The sequence below is a fragment of the Manis pentadactyla genome, chromosome 13 (genome assembly GCF_030020395.1).
Source record: "Manis pentadactyla isolate mManPen7 chromosome 13, mManPen7.hap1, whole genome shotgun sequence".
In the NCBI taxonomy this organism is placed as follows: Eukaryota; Metazoa; Chordata; class Mammalia; order Pholidota; family Manidae; genus Manis; species Manis pentadactyla.
In genome coordinates, this window is record NC_080031.1 from 86343355 (window position 1) to 86355998 (window position 12644).

At 50.1% G+C, this 12644-nt stretch overlaps 1 long non-coding RNA gene across 1 annotated transcript; it reads left to right on the forward strand.

Moving 5' to 3' along the window:
* Positions 1-266: 266 nt before the first annotated feature.
* LOC130680356 (uncharacterized) lies at positions 267-1007 on the forward strand. The gene is made up of 2 exons (XR_008993343.1): positions 267-553; positions 763-1007. It is a non-coding gene; the product is annotated as an uncharacterized LOC130680356 (long non-coding RNA).
* Positions 1008-12644: the final 11637 nt, after the last annotated feature.

The window sequence follows — 12644 nt, forward strand, 5'->3', positions numbered from 1 at the left end:
AAATTTGCTTTTGAAAGCCTTTCTTTCAAAAGTTGTGTTAACTGTTTGGATTAGTAACTAGCATGCCTAATCCTCAGCTCTCTAATGACACGTAATTTTTTTGTATTGTGAGATTAACTTTGTAAGATTTTGTATAAGGCATGTGCATCCTGGTGAAGTCTTTTAGTTGCCACCTTATGTGTCTTTGGCCTTTAAATCTATTTCTTGAGTGTTTTAAAAACTGGGATTACTTTTCCTTGAATATTTGTAAGGAACTGAATGTTTGTTTAGATGGTCAAGCTAAATGTGCTTCACTGAATGATTGTAACTTTTTGAAAGATGGTGAAGGGCTAGACAGTATTTGGGTGGGGAGAATTATTCTTTGACTTACCTGGTTGACTACTGGTTCTAGGAGGACCAGTATGACCATTTGGATGCCGGTGACATGACAAAAGTGGAAAAAAGCACGAATGAGGCCATGGAGTGAATGAATAACAAGCTGAATCTGCAGAAAAAGCAGAGCCTGACCGTGGAGCCAGTTGTCAAGGGAAGAGATACAGAAGCTAAAATTAAGGTAATTTACAGCACTAAATATGTCATATTCTTTTCTTACCGGCCTTCCTATTTATTATTAATAGTCCTTAAAATGGCATTTAGGAGGGGACTTCAAGATTGTACCTTAGCTTCTGGTTTGAGGATTGGGTGAGAGAGGGTGGACTTGGTTTACTTGTCATGTAAAATTTATTTTAAAAGAAACCACAGTTTTCTCTCTGACGACTCTAGGAGCTGACAAATATCTGTAGCCCTATAATTTCAAAGCCAAAACCCAAAGAGGAACCTCCAAAAGAGGAGTAAAAAAATGCAGAGCAGAATGGACCCGTGGATGGACAGGGAGACAGCCCGGGCCCTCGGGCTGCGGAGCAGGATGCAGACGCAGCTGTGCCTTCAGATCCAGACAAGAAGCTTCCTGAGATGGACATTGATTGATTCCAGCTATTGTTTATATTAAAACAGACTATTATAAAGCTTTAAGTTGTCAGCTTTTTTCTAAATATCAGCTAGAGCAATCAAATACTGGAGATTTCTTAGGTTTTAGGGGGATTTGGGGGAGGGAATCTATAGGTAATGTATGGAACATTTTGACTTATTAATACCTGGATAGAGAAATTAAGTGCATTGTATCTTTTTCATAATGGTACTATTTAGAAGCTTAGTCAATCTTACTGAGCTTCCGTTTCACTCATTTTATGTTTAATCGTGCTTATTATACAAAGATAAGTTTGTTTTGGAAAGTTGAGTTATAGCAAAAGCTGTCACTCGCTATCAAGCAGGCTTTTCGTCATGACATGTATGGCAGGAACTCTAATTGGGCTTCAAAAATTGGTTGTGGAGATTGCCACGGACTCCCTGCCTGGTGTGGGGAGGTGGGGTGCCCCTTTATTTCTGAGGGCTGGAGTGTGGTTCGGCGTGGATTACGTAGCAGGATAGAAGAGGTGTGCACTGAGTTGATGCACACCCTACTTCCCCTCCACTTCCGCCCTCCTCCCCACCATCCCCAAGGAAGGAGCTCCCAGTGCGAACGCCAGGTGCTCTTCTGGGAAAATAGACCCTTCTGCTGGAGCATGTTGCTGACGAAGGATTTTAGACCTGGAGGCTCTCCAGAGAAATTATGTTGCTGAAAGTACGTTTGCTGATAGCCTAAGCATCCAAGTCTAAGTAATTTTGTCTTTGGAAGTTTAGTATTGGGTAGATGTGTTGTCAGATGTAGGGATGGTAAATTTAATTGAGGATTGATTTCTTGTTTATTATGGTGCAAAGATTTGTATCCTGGCTTGCTTATTCAGGTGAGAGATGTGTAAATTTGAGGTATATAGCCTCAAGTCTTAGGACAAATAGTTAAATGTTCTTTGTAGCTCATTCACAATCACTTGTGTGTTAAGTGTTAATATCTGTCATGAATCGGCCAATTTGTATGTGATAAACAAGTGACAGATCATACAAAAAATTTAAGAGACACTGGATTGTACTGGATGAGTCTGAAATTAGTGTTACAGACGGGTAGTGCCTGACTTCAGCAACACCTCCTTTCTGACTGTGCAGACGACATCAGGAGCTGCAGAGCATTCCCTGTGACTGTCCTTTGGGGTGGGGTTGATAGGAACGAGGCATTTTGGAAACCCCAAGGGAAGCTGTGTCAGAGGCCAGAGCTGGTACCCGCCTTAGAAACTCACAAGCTTTGTTGGTTACATTTTGGATCTTCATAGTAATCCTTCCTCTGTATAACAGAGTGCCTCTGTTCATGTTGGCTTATGTTAGAAATGAGATTACACTTTGCATATTTACAGTAAGTTTTTGTCCATCTCTTCACTAAAAATTTTTAGTGTTAGGAGCTATAAAGTGCTACAAAGAAACTGCTTAGAGAGAGCGAAAGTGGAAGTGTATTTATGTTGGTGTGTGAGCATCAGGCAAGCCAGGATGTGGCCCTACTCTTAGAGCACCTCTATCCATTCTCTGCCCGTCCTGCTTCAACAGTTCCAGCTGGCCTGCCGGGAGGGCAATGGCTACTTGGCAATGTTGGCTGCAGGATGAAGCCAATTCTAATGCAACTGACTCAGTCCTTAATGGCCATTTCTTCTAAAAAATTTTGTGTGTGGGGGGGGAGGGTATGGGTGATGGGATGGGGGTGAATTTGAAGTTTAAACTAGAAATAAAATGATGTGGTCTACTTGCTCTCTGTTTATTCAGGCTTTAAGACCAATTGGATGTACATAGAGAGAGTGTGATAATGACTTGTGTGCAAACAAGTATTTATCCAGGTTGTGTTATCCAAACTGGTTTGTTAAAGCTCCAGGCCACATTCTTACACTAAAAAGCATTCAGTAAACATGAGACAAGTTTAGGAAAAATTAATAAAAGAAACCTGTGTTAAACACTCAGTGTTTTCCTTAATTTCATGACAAAGGGTGGTGTGTGTGTGTGTATGTATATATGTATGTGCAGTAAATACTTTTCTTCTTTTTTTTATTAAAGTGTCATTGATATACAATCTTACGAAGGTTTTAACATGAACAACATGTGGTTTCAACATTCCCCCATATTATCAAGACCCCCGCATCAGCCCCTGTTGTAGTTATGGTCTTACCAGCGCAGTAAGAGTTGCAGTTAACTTGTCAGAGAGCTCCACTCTGAGGAACAGTTGAGGCAGAGCACATTGGGTGGCAAGAAGTTGCTTTTTTGTACTCGGCATATCCCATGTTGAGTCTTGGCCCAGTTCTCTGATGTTGGAATCCTTACTGTGTTGCTGTGAGTGGGTCTTAGTAGCAGTAGGTGGGCTGTGGCTCCATCAAGGGCCAGTGCCAGGACTGATGCCTGCCTCTTTAAAAGACTGCATGGCCCAGAATGTGCTAGTGACAGTTACCACTGGATGTGTTGTGTATGTGTGGTTGTACTTGAGGGGTGGTAAGGAGTGTTGACCCAAAGGGGTTGAAGCCATCAGAAGAGACTTAACTGTACAAGGTGTGGAAGCCTATATGGGGAGGGCTCCAGGGCGCTACTTGCTGGAGTTCTGCAGACCTGGTGCTCATGCTAGAAGGATCTTACCTGCCAGGACCTACTAACCGCCTGTGCCAGCCACCTTTGGGAAAACATTCCTAGTAAGGTTGGCTTTCTCCTGGTCCTCTAACTTTGGGAGGTGAGTGGGAAGCCTGGGACCAGTCAGCAATCTTGCAGAGCACAGCCATTTTACAAGGGTGTTGGGGTCGTGTGGAAAGATCCCCATTCACTCAGGAGAGGTACCAGTGTCCTTGCATGTCATGGGAAGAGTGTAGAGGCGAAGCCAGGGCAGGTGTGGAAGTCGTGTAATGCGGTGGTTTCAGTTTAATGTGAACTCAGAGCTGCCACAGGGTGGGTGGTGAGCGTTCACGCAGAGGCGTTAGACCAGTGATCTTGGAGGTGCTGTTCAGGCATCTCAGGTGGTATTTGCAGGGGAGCTGTCAGGTGGTGGTGCTGAAGGGTTCTGGTGTGGAGCACTGGGGACGACAGACTTTAGCTTGAGAGAAACAGTGTGTTAGGGATATTTATGTGGTGTGTGCAGAATGAATTGGGCCTGGGGGAAGTTGAAGGTAGTAGGACTGATGTTTCAGGAAGAGGAGGGATTCAAAAGTGACTAATAAAACCTTGCTGTTGGAAGTTGGGCAGGTAGTTAACCTTTGGGGAAATGACAAGGTTTCAGAGGACTGATGTTTTCTTTTTGATCTGGCTTTTGTTAACAAACTTCTGTACACATGTAATTGAGTCATTTTTCTTTTAAGTAGTTTTAGTGGATTATATTTTTACATGAGACATATATGTTTGGAAAGAACAATAAATGTGTATGCATAAAAATGAAAAATAGATTTTTCATGACATGGTTTCCTCCCAAGGTGGAAATATTGGGTAATTTTTGTTTCTAAATTTTTGCTTGTTTGTAGTAAGACTTCTGTAGTAAGCGTTTTGGAATTTTATGTTAAAAATTGTTAGAAGTGTCTATTAAAGAATGGCTCCAAGATTTCAAACCTGGAGTAAAAGACATGATAGACAGTTGGAGCTTCAAGTTCCTAGGAGTCGGTGGAGATGTTGGTTGGCTGAGGGAGTTGTGCCAGGTGGAGCCGAGAGGTCTTGAAGCCACTACTGGATGTGGCAGGAAGCTCTAGGGCTTGGGGTGTGTTCTGCTTGAGGGAACGAAGTGCTGCTTGGCTGCGTCAGGAAGAGCAAGTGGAAGCTTTGAAGGAAACAGGTTGCTGCCAGAGAGGAACGGTGATGACTGAGGCCTGTGAGGGAAGAGGGAGGTGTGGAAAGGGAGGCGGCAGTGGCCAGCAGGTTCGATGTTCAAGGAGCCCTTCGGGTGGTGTGAGCCGGGGTGTAAGGGGCGTGTGGCAAGGCTGCGGGTGGGGAGTGCTTGGTCCAGAAGCTTGGCTGACTTGAAGTGAGGGAGGCCTCAGCTTGGGGAAGAAGGCAGTTAGGCAGCGTCCTGGGCCCCTGTCCTGTGTGCACATGGCATTCGTGCTGGTCACCCCGAGGCCACGGCGTCTTGGATTCGCCAGCACAGTTCTCCCCAGGTTAATTCTCCCGTGCTGCTGGCTGCAGCAGCCTGGGACATGACCCTCAATCCCTTATCCTCTGTGAGGGGGCTGCTGCTATTTGGGGCCGTAGATGGAAAGGGGACCTCTTAAGCAGCAGGTTAGGAGGCACAATTGAAAAATGGCAACGTTGAGGGAGGAGGAACACAGGATGACAAAGGAGGGAGTAAACTGATGGGGAATCAGGCAGGGGGAGACCTCAGAGGATGTGAAAAAGATGCAGAATATTCCCAGATTTATCCAGTGTCCATGGCCAAGCCCCAGGCTGATGCTGACTTTGTCACATGCTATGAGGACAGGGAGAAAAAGAGGGAATATTTCCTTTAACTTCTCAGTGGAATTTGCCGGGGCAAGGAAAATGCAGAAAAAAACAGCTGTGTATGGAGCCTTACACATTGGCTGTGCCTAGGGGTTACTTCCTCTGAAGACCAGATGGACACTGAGATTTGGAGCCCTGGATCAATGGAGAGAGCACTTAAACCACCACAACTTAGCAGGCCCACCACAAACTAGCCAGCCTTTTGCCCCCCACATTGTGCTTTCTCCATGCACTTTAAAAATGTAAAATTCATTGGTCTGCCATTCAGTTAAGACTCAGCTAATGCTTGGGAGGAGAGAAAGCGGGAAACACTTGGAAAACCGTATCAACAGCTCAGCTTCCAAGATGTAAATGCCCACAAAGCACTTCTGCGGATAAGCTGGACCAGCAGATTTTCCAGAAAGGGAGAAGGTGCCTGCCTTTCAGCAACGCCCGTGGGGAGGCTTCTAGGACCAGCGTGAGATGCCTGGAGGTCCAGGAGGGCTGCGGGCACAGGACTCAGGAAACGAGAGGGCCCATGCAGTAGGAAAGGAAGCCCAGGCTGGGTGTGGGGCCTTCCTGTCTATTCTACATCCTACAGCTGAAGGATGGACTCTGCCCTGTTCACAGCTACCTGCTTGCAGCCAGCGTGAAGCATGAACGTAGCCGGCACTCAGTGAGTACTTGACTACAGAAGTGCAATATTTCCAATGAGGGAAAAGCTCCCGAACATTTTAAGTAGAAATATCAACCCTCCACTCTTGGATGAGGAAAGGGCCAAAGCAGGTGCAGCTCATGGAGCAGTTGAATGGCAGAGCCAGAATCCTAAAGCTAGCTGTTCTAAAGAATGTTAATTTTTTGAAAAGTTGTGTGGCTAGGATATGGGGCTTTTGCTCTCAAAAAAACCACACTGAATAAGCACTGTCTGGAGTAGCACCGGTTCCCTGCGAACAATGGCCCTCCAGCCAGTTCAGGTTTGGCCTGTGTGAGTGGCAGTGTTGAAACTGCCACACAAGGGCGGCATTGCTCTTTGCCTTGGGTTAGAATCAGTAAAAACCACTCCGTGAGGACTCGGCTTGGAGGGTCCAGATGGCCCGCTTCTCCTGCAGGGTAGCTAAAGGCAAAACAGATGTGGGCTGATAGGCCTCAGGCTAGGAAGCAGGGGTTCCTCCATGGCCTTTGCTACTAACCCCTTAAGTCCTTATTACTCAGAGTGTGGTATCACTTGTCCTAAAAGAATATTTGGACTGCCCCCAAATCTGGGGTAAGTACCCAGCTCGGTGCTGCTCAAACCCAGCTGGGGATCTTGCTGAAAGGTGGGTTCTGACTCAGTAGGTCAGAACGGGGCTTGAGAGTCTACAGCTGTAATGACCTTCCAGGTGATGCTGAACAAGGATGGCATTTGGACTTAGAGAGGCTTAACTTCTAGGAGCCTCAGTTTCTTCATTTGTAAAACTGTGCTCACACCAGTCCTGTCCATCACTTGAGATGATGGATGTGGAAGATCCTCAAGACAGACAAGGATAGAGTAACTTGCCTTTTGCAACCCCACTGAAACCCCTTGAAACCGCAAGGAGCGGCTGCCCCATGTGCAAGCAGCCCAGGGCTTTGGAGGACCCCTCTTTCTTGTCCTTAACCCTGCTAGTTGCCCGGCTGCTGAGGCACAATGTTGACCTCCTCCTTGGGGGGTGGCCCCTAGCCCCCGGGTGGGGGAGAGAATGTCACCTCCTGCCCTGGAGTGACCTGAATCCATCCCACCTTGGCCACGGGTCCTGCCATTCTTTTTGACTTGAGCCACTGCTCTTGACTCAGTGTGATCCCATTAGTAACCCCAGAAGGGGGCTGATGCTGATCTCTGCAGAGCAGGGGCCTCAGGCTGTGGATAGAGACCCCCAGGCGGCAGCTGTATGGCTCTCTGAATCCTGGGTGTCTGCTGCAGAGTGAAGAGCTTCAGAGCAATGGGTAAATGTGGGCCTCCGGACACCTGGTTTAGCCACCTCTCCTTGCCTCGTGGTTGAGCTCCCAGTTCTGAGTGGCATGAACGATGCAAGGTTCCTTGGTGGGTAAGGATCCCCAGGCCTTCTGCATGCCCGTCCCTTCACAGAGGGTTTTCTCCTGCCATTGCCCACCCTCTATGAATTCTGTCTCGGCTAGCTTGTTTTCCAGATTTCTGTAATGCCAAGTCGGGAGAATGGTTTCAAGAGACTGAGGTGGTAGGGGAGAGAATGGTGGGACGGCCTTCGCTTTGGGTCAGTTCCTGGACTGTACCTTCAAGGTAAAGCAGTGAACCTCACTGGGTAAACCTCACTGGGCCTCCCACTCCCCTGTTGGGCAAGTTGAAATACAGGCTGCTGGGCGCCACCCCCAGAGGTTTTGATTCAGGTGATCTGCAGTGGCGACCCAGGGTTTGCATTTTTAACAAGTTCCCAGGTGGTGCTGATGCTTTTGTTTTGAGGCTAGAACCTGGGTAATGGTAAAACCGAAGTAAATGAGGCTGTTGATTGACATAATAAACAGCTGAGGAAGGAGGCGGGTGTGTGTGGGTACAATTGTTGGGAAGTAGGAGGAGGGGAAAATGCAAAGTTTTCCCTGAGAAATGCCAAGTCAAGTATGGAATTCCTTTGAAACTACTGGTGGGAGGACAGTGTGTGTCTGAATGCTACATCTGGTTTACAGTGGCTGGTGGGTGGACGGGAACTTGGGCTACATGAATGTGCCCTGATTTGGGGTCCCTAGTGCTTGGGGGACTGGTCTTTTGCTTATCTCCGGGGTGCATCCCATTTCCCTGGTCCTCACAGAGGAGGCAAGTCTGTGACTTCTTTGTGCACGTCCATCTTCAGGCCAGGCTGAGAGCTGCACCAGGGCGGAGCAGCGTTGGCTGAGATGAGCTCCCTTCTCTAGCTGGACCACAGCCTCCAGACCCTGGCCGACCTCAGGTGTGCACATCCCTGTCCAACCCTCTTCAAACCAGAGAAGTCTGTGGCTTGGAGGGGTCCTCTCAGGTCAAGAGAAAGGCCTTGGGGTCTCCATGTTCCCAGGTGAGATCGTGTCCTTCAATTCCCATTAAATCCGACTCAGCTCTTCAGCCGGCTCCGCACAGCTTCTAAGGGCACCGTACGAATAAGCCCTGGATGGAAGCAGACTTTTGAAGCCACACTCTGTGTGCATGAAGTTGCTTCCTGTTAAGTTGAGTTTACAAAATAAATGGCTCCTGACGATCTGGCATCACTGATGGTGCCCACCTCTCAGGAATGGGCTGCCGGCAGTGGCCACTGGAGGACACCCCTTGGGAACCATTTTGCACCGGTCTGAGGGGACCTGCTGGACCCGGTGGTTGCAGCAAATGGGGAGCTGTAGGGAAGGCCCCCACCCCCGCCTCAGCTTCCCCTACTGCTTATGAGGACAGCTGTCTGCTGCTTCACCCCAGATATATCTGGCCTTAAGAAACCTGACAACAGTGTGTTGTACCCCTGGGAAAGGAGATAGGTGAGGACCTTGAAAGCCAGGCACCTGGCCACGAAGGCCACATGCATTCGTGTCTTAAACACTTAGATAACCGTGAATTAGCACGATAGCTGTTAAAGAAGTACACCTTTATGCAGAATACAGTGGCCTCTTTTGAGCACCCTCCATGACGACTCCCGCTGTCTTCTTTGCACTTCACGTTGCTCCAAAACCTCAAAGGCAACCCCCAGACCCCGACGGGAGCCTGGACCTCATTTGTTGGCTTGTTGGTCCCACCTGCAAACATTCGTTGAGCAGCCATGGGGCCCTGCCCTGGCCGTGGCAGGCAGGTATCAGCAGGGCCCCCAGCTGTCTTCACGTGGCTCCTCGTCTACAGATTGTTCTCAGTGTGCAGGATAGGATGGGGCTATGAAGCAGCCTGACAGGGAGGCCCGGGGGTGAGAAGGAAGGGGTGAGTGGCTGCACATGAAGGTAAGAGAGGGGGTTGGTGAGGGAGCACTAGACATGGGGCAGATCGTCCAAAGGTGTGCAGGGATCGACAAACAGCTTGTGGTGGAAAGAGAGCGCCCAGATATAAGGGGCCAGGGCCTAGTGGGGGGAGTCACCTAAAACGCCCCACCCCGACTTTGTGCAGCCCTTATTTTATATAGAGGTTTGGGGCCTTTTGAAATTGAAGATGTTAAACACCCTCAGAGATTGCAGGGTCAGACTGGGTAAGGCCAGATTACAGGAAAGGCCGGAGGGACGCTTGAAAGGGGTGATAAAGCAAGTTGGAATCTGACCTGGTCATGTAGGAGGGAGGAGGAACGCTTCCTCCCCGCCTCACCCTGCACCCCCGGGGGCCCCCGGCGCCTCTACTGGTGGGTGGGGGTACTGCTGCCTGGGTGTGACTCCCTGAGCAGGCAAATGGCCAGACAGGTAGTCGGGGTCTGGGGTCTGGGGGGCTGCCGGTGGCTACCCGCCCAGCCTCAGGGCCTGTGCTGATGCCTGGCACCCTGTGCAGGACATGGCAGGTGAGTCGCCCATGCAAGCAACATCTTGGGGGAGGCCTGAAGCACTGGGGGTATCAGTTCGTGGGGCTCAGAACCCTTGTTATATTTTGTACTGAGACAAAAGGATTTTCTGCTGAGGGTGAGTTTTAAGGCCAGTGTGATCTGCATGGTGTGATCTGCGCTGTCCGGAGGCTGGGGAGGAGCTGCCGCAGGGGTGGGGCTGAGGGCGCGTCGGTTGTGCAGCCTGCAGCCCTGCGCCTAGGGGGTTCACTGGAAGGGGGAGGGTGGCCAGAGATTACGGAATCAGGTTTTCCTGGCGGAGTGCGGGAGCACAAGTGCTATGAGTAGAATCCAGGGAATCTGCTTTTTAGGAAAAAGTTTCACATGTCGAGAAAGTCATGGTGTGTGTTTGGAGTGGGGATCCCGTGAGCCTCCAGCAGAACAGTGTGTTCGGTCAGCTCTCTCCTCGGCACGCCTGTGCTCCGGCTCCTGGCCCCGGCCACAGGGGAGCTGAGGGTGTCGGGGTGAGGCCTGGGGGATCCGCAGCAGGAGAGGCCTTTGTGAGGCCCCTTGACTTGACAGCGCAGGCCGGGTGGGGCTCCGGCCCTGGTGGTCCCTGGGAGTGCCCATTCCAAGGCATGTTGGCCATTAGTTGTCCTTGTTCGGGCAGGCGTCCTCATCTCCAGCATGTGGCTGTCACATGCGTCTGGCTAGGGCTCCTCTGGGAGGGGCGGCCCCATCCACGATCGCAGTGCTCATGGAGGTTCTCTGGCTCCCTGACCAGTGAGTGACCTCATCCCTTACAGGGACACAGCTGTCCTGGGGCGCTAAGGAGGCAGTCTAGTGTGGTGGTGGTGGTGGTGGCGATCGCGGGTGGCTGTTCCGGTGAAGGGCGCCTCTTTCATCCCCTCACGTGTCCCCTTTGCTCGGTCTTCCCTCTCTCTCCCCGGCGCACCTCCGTTTACCGCCGGCGGCAGCTCTCGCTTCCTGGTGAAAATGTGGACGGATATTCTTACCTTCTTCTCGCCCCGGGTTCCTGGGGAACAAGCAGGGCAATGTTTTAAGGGGCTTCTGTGGAGCTTTCCTGCCCTTTTAGGGCCTTTTTCTTCTTATTTCATAGGCCAACTTGGTGGCAATTCAATGTTCTCCTCTTTTCAGCACTATCTGGGTTAAAATGGTCCAGGTTACACCTTCACCCCAACATGGGACCACTTGGACACCTTTCTAGGGCCCGTTCTGGGACTTGGAGGAGGCTCGTGTTAGGGGGTCTGCCTTTGCCCTGGACCTTTGATGAGCCAAAGGGCAAAGCTGTGCGGCCTAAAAATGCTGGACGGCCTGTTTCCAGCTTCGCTGCTACTGTCTAACCTGGTGTTCCGGTGGCGGTGGGTGTATCCCCTTCCCGGGGCTTCAGTGATGAAGCGCCGCACACAGGGGACTTGTGCTGCTGAGTCGGCTGTTTCACACCATTCAGGAGGCCAGCGGTTCAGAATCGGGGTGTCAGCAGGGTCGGCACCTTCTGAGGCTGTTGGGGAGAATCTGCTTCAGGCCTCCCTCCAGGCTTCTGGTGGCCCCAGGTGCCCCTTAGCTTGTGGATGGCTTCTTCCTGAAACTTCACTTCATCTTCCCTCTGTGGGAAGTTTTCTGTGTCCAAAACTTTCCCCCTTTTATAAGGACACCAGTCATATTGGGTTAGGGCGCCCAGTGACCTTATTTTACCTTGTAAAGACCCTATTTTCAAATAAGGTCCCATTCTGAGGTATAGGGGTTAGGATTTCAACATATCATTTTGTGGGGACACAACCCATAACAGGGCCCTGAATACATGAGTTTTTCAGGGATTTCCAGGGCTCGCATGCTCAGAGACAGGCCTGGATTGGCTGACGGTTTCCAGGATTGCCCTGCAAGCAGGCTGGGAGGTTGGTCGGCCAGGAAGGGCCTCCGAGCTTGAGCAAAGATACCAAGTAACTTTTTTGCTGAGAATTCTGGGCAGGGAGCCCCACTTTCCCCCGTCCCTCCTGCTTCCACACACCCCGCTCCCTCTGTGGGCAGCAGAGTGAGGAGACATGTGAGCAGGGCTGGTGGCATGGTGGGTTCCTGGAGTCCCTGCTGTGAGCGGCCCAAGGAAATTCCAGGGGACCAGGTATAACCCTATAGGCAAATCACACCTAAATGTGCAAGAACCTATCTTCCTGCTTGGCCTGTATAAATGGGCCCAAAGTCAGGCTGATCAGGTTCTGGAAGTGTGGGAGGAGCCTAGTCGGCTGGTCCAGATTTGAGTCACCCACAGTGTGAACCCTGGAGGGCAGTGCTGGTGACCCCTGTTACTGTGTCCTAGGACCAGGGGGTCAGGGGGGAGCCCTGGGTGGCCGTCTCTGCTGTACTTTGTGCCAGTTCTCTTCTGCGTGTTTCTCCTGGAGTTGCAGGGTAATTACCAGAACACCAACTCCACATGTAGCCTTGGTTGGCTTCAGAACCATGGGACAGAATGGCAACAACTGAATTTCAGATGTAGATCTCTCTGCATTCAACATTTATGAGTGGCAATAAAAGAGAAAGCTGGAATTGTATCTGCAGTTCCCAACCATGAGCCATAATTTTACACACTCAAACATCTGTTTTAAGATCATGGCAGAGAATGTCGGGTAATTGGCTCCCTTTTGTCCTGGGCCCATCAGTTAGGCCCCATCAATTTTTTTATAAATTCTCAGGGATTTATTAGTAAACAGAATTTGTGGAGCCCGCTGCTGCCACCCTGCAGCCAGGGAGCTTGATGTACGTGAGCGTGGGTCTGTC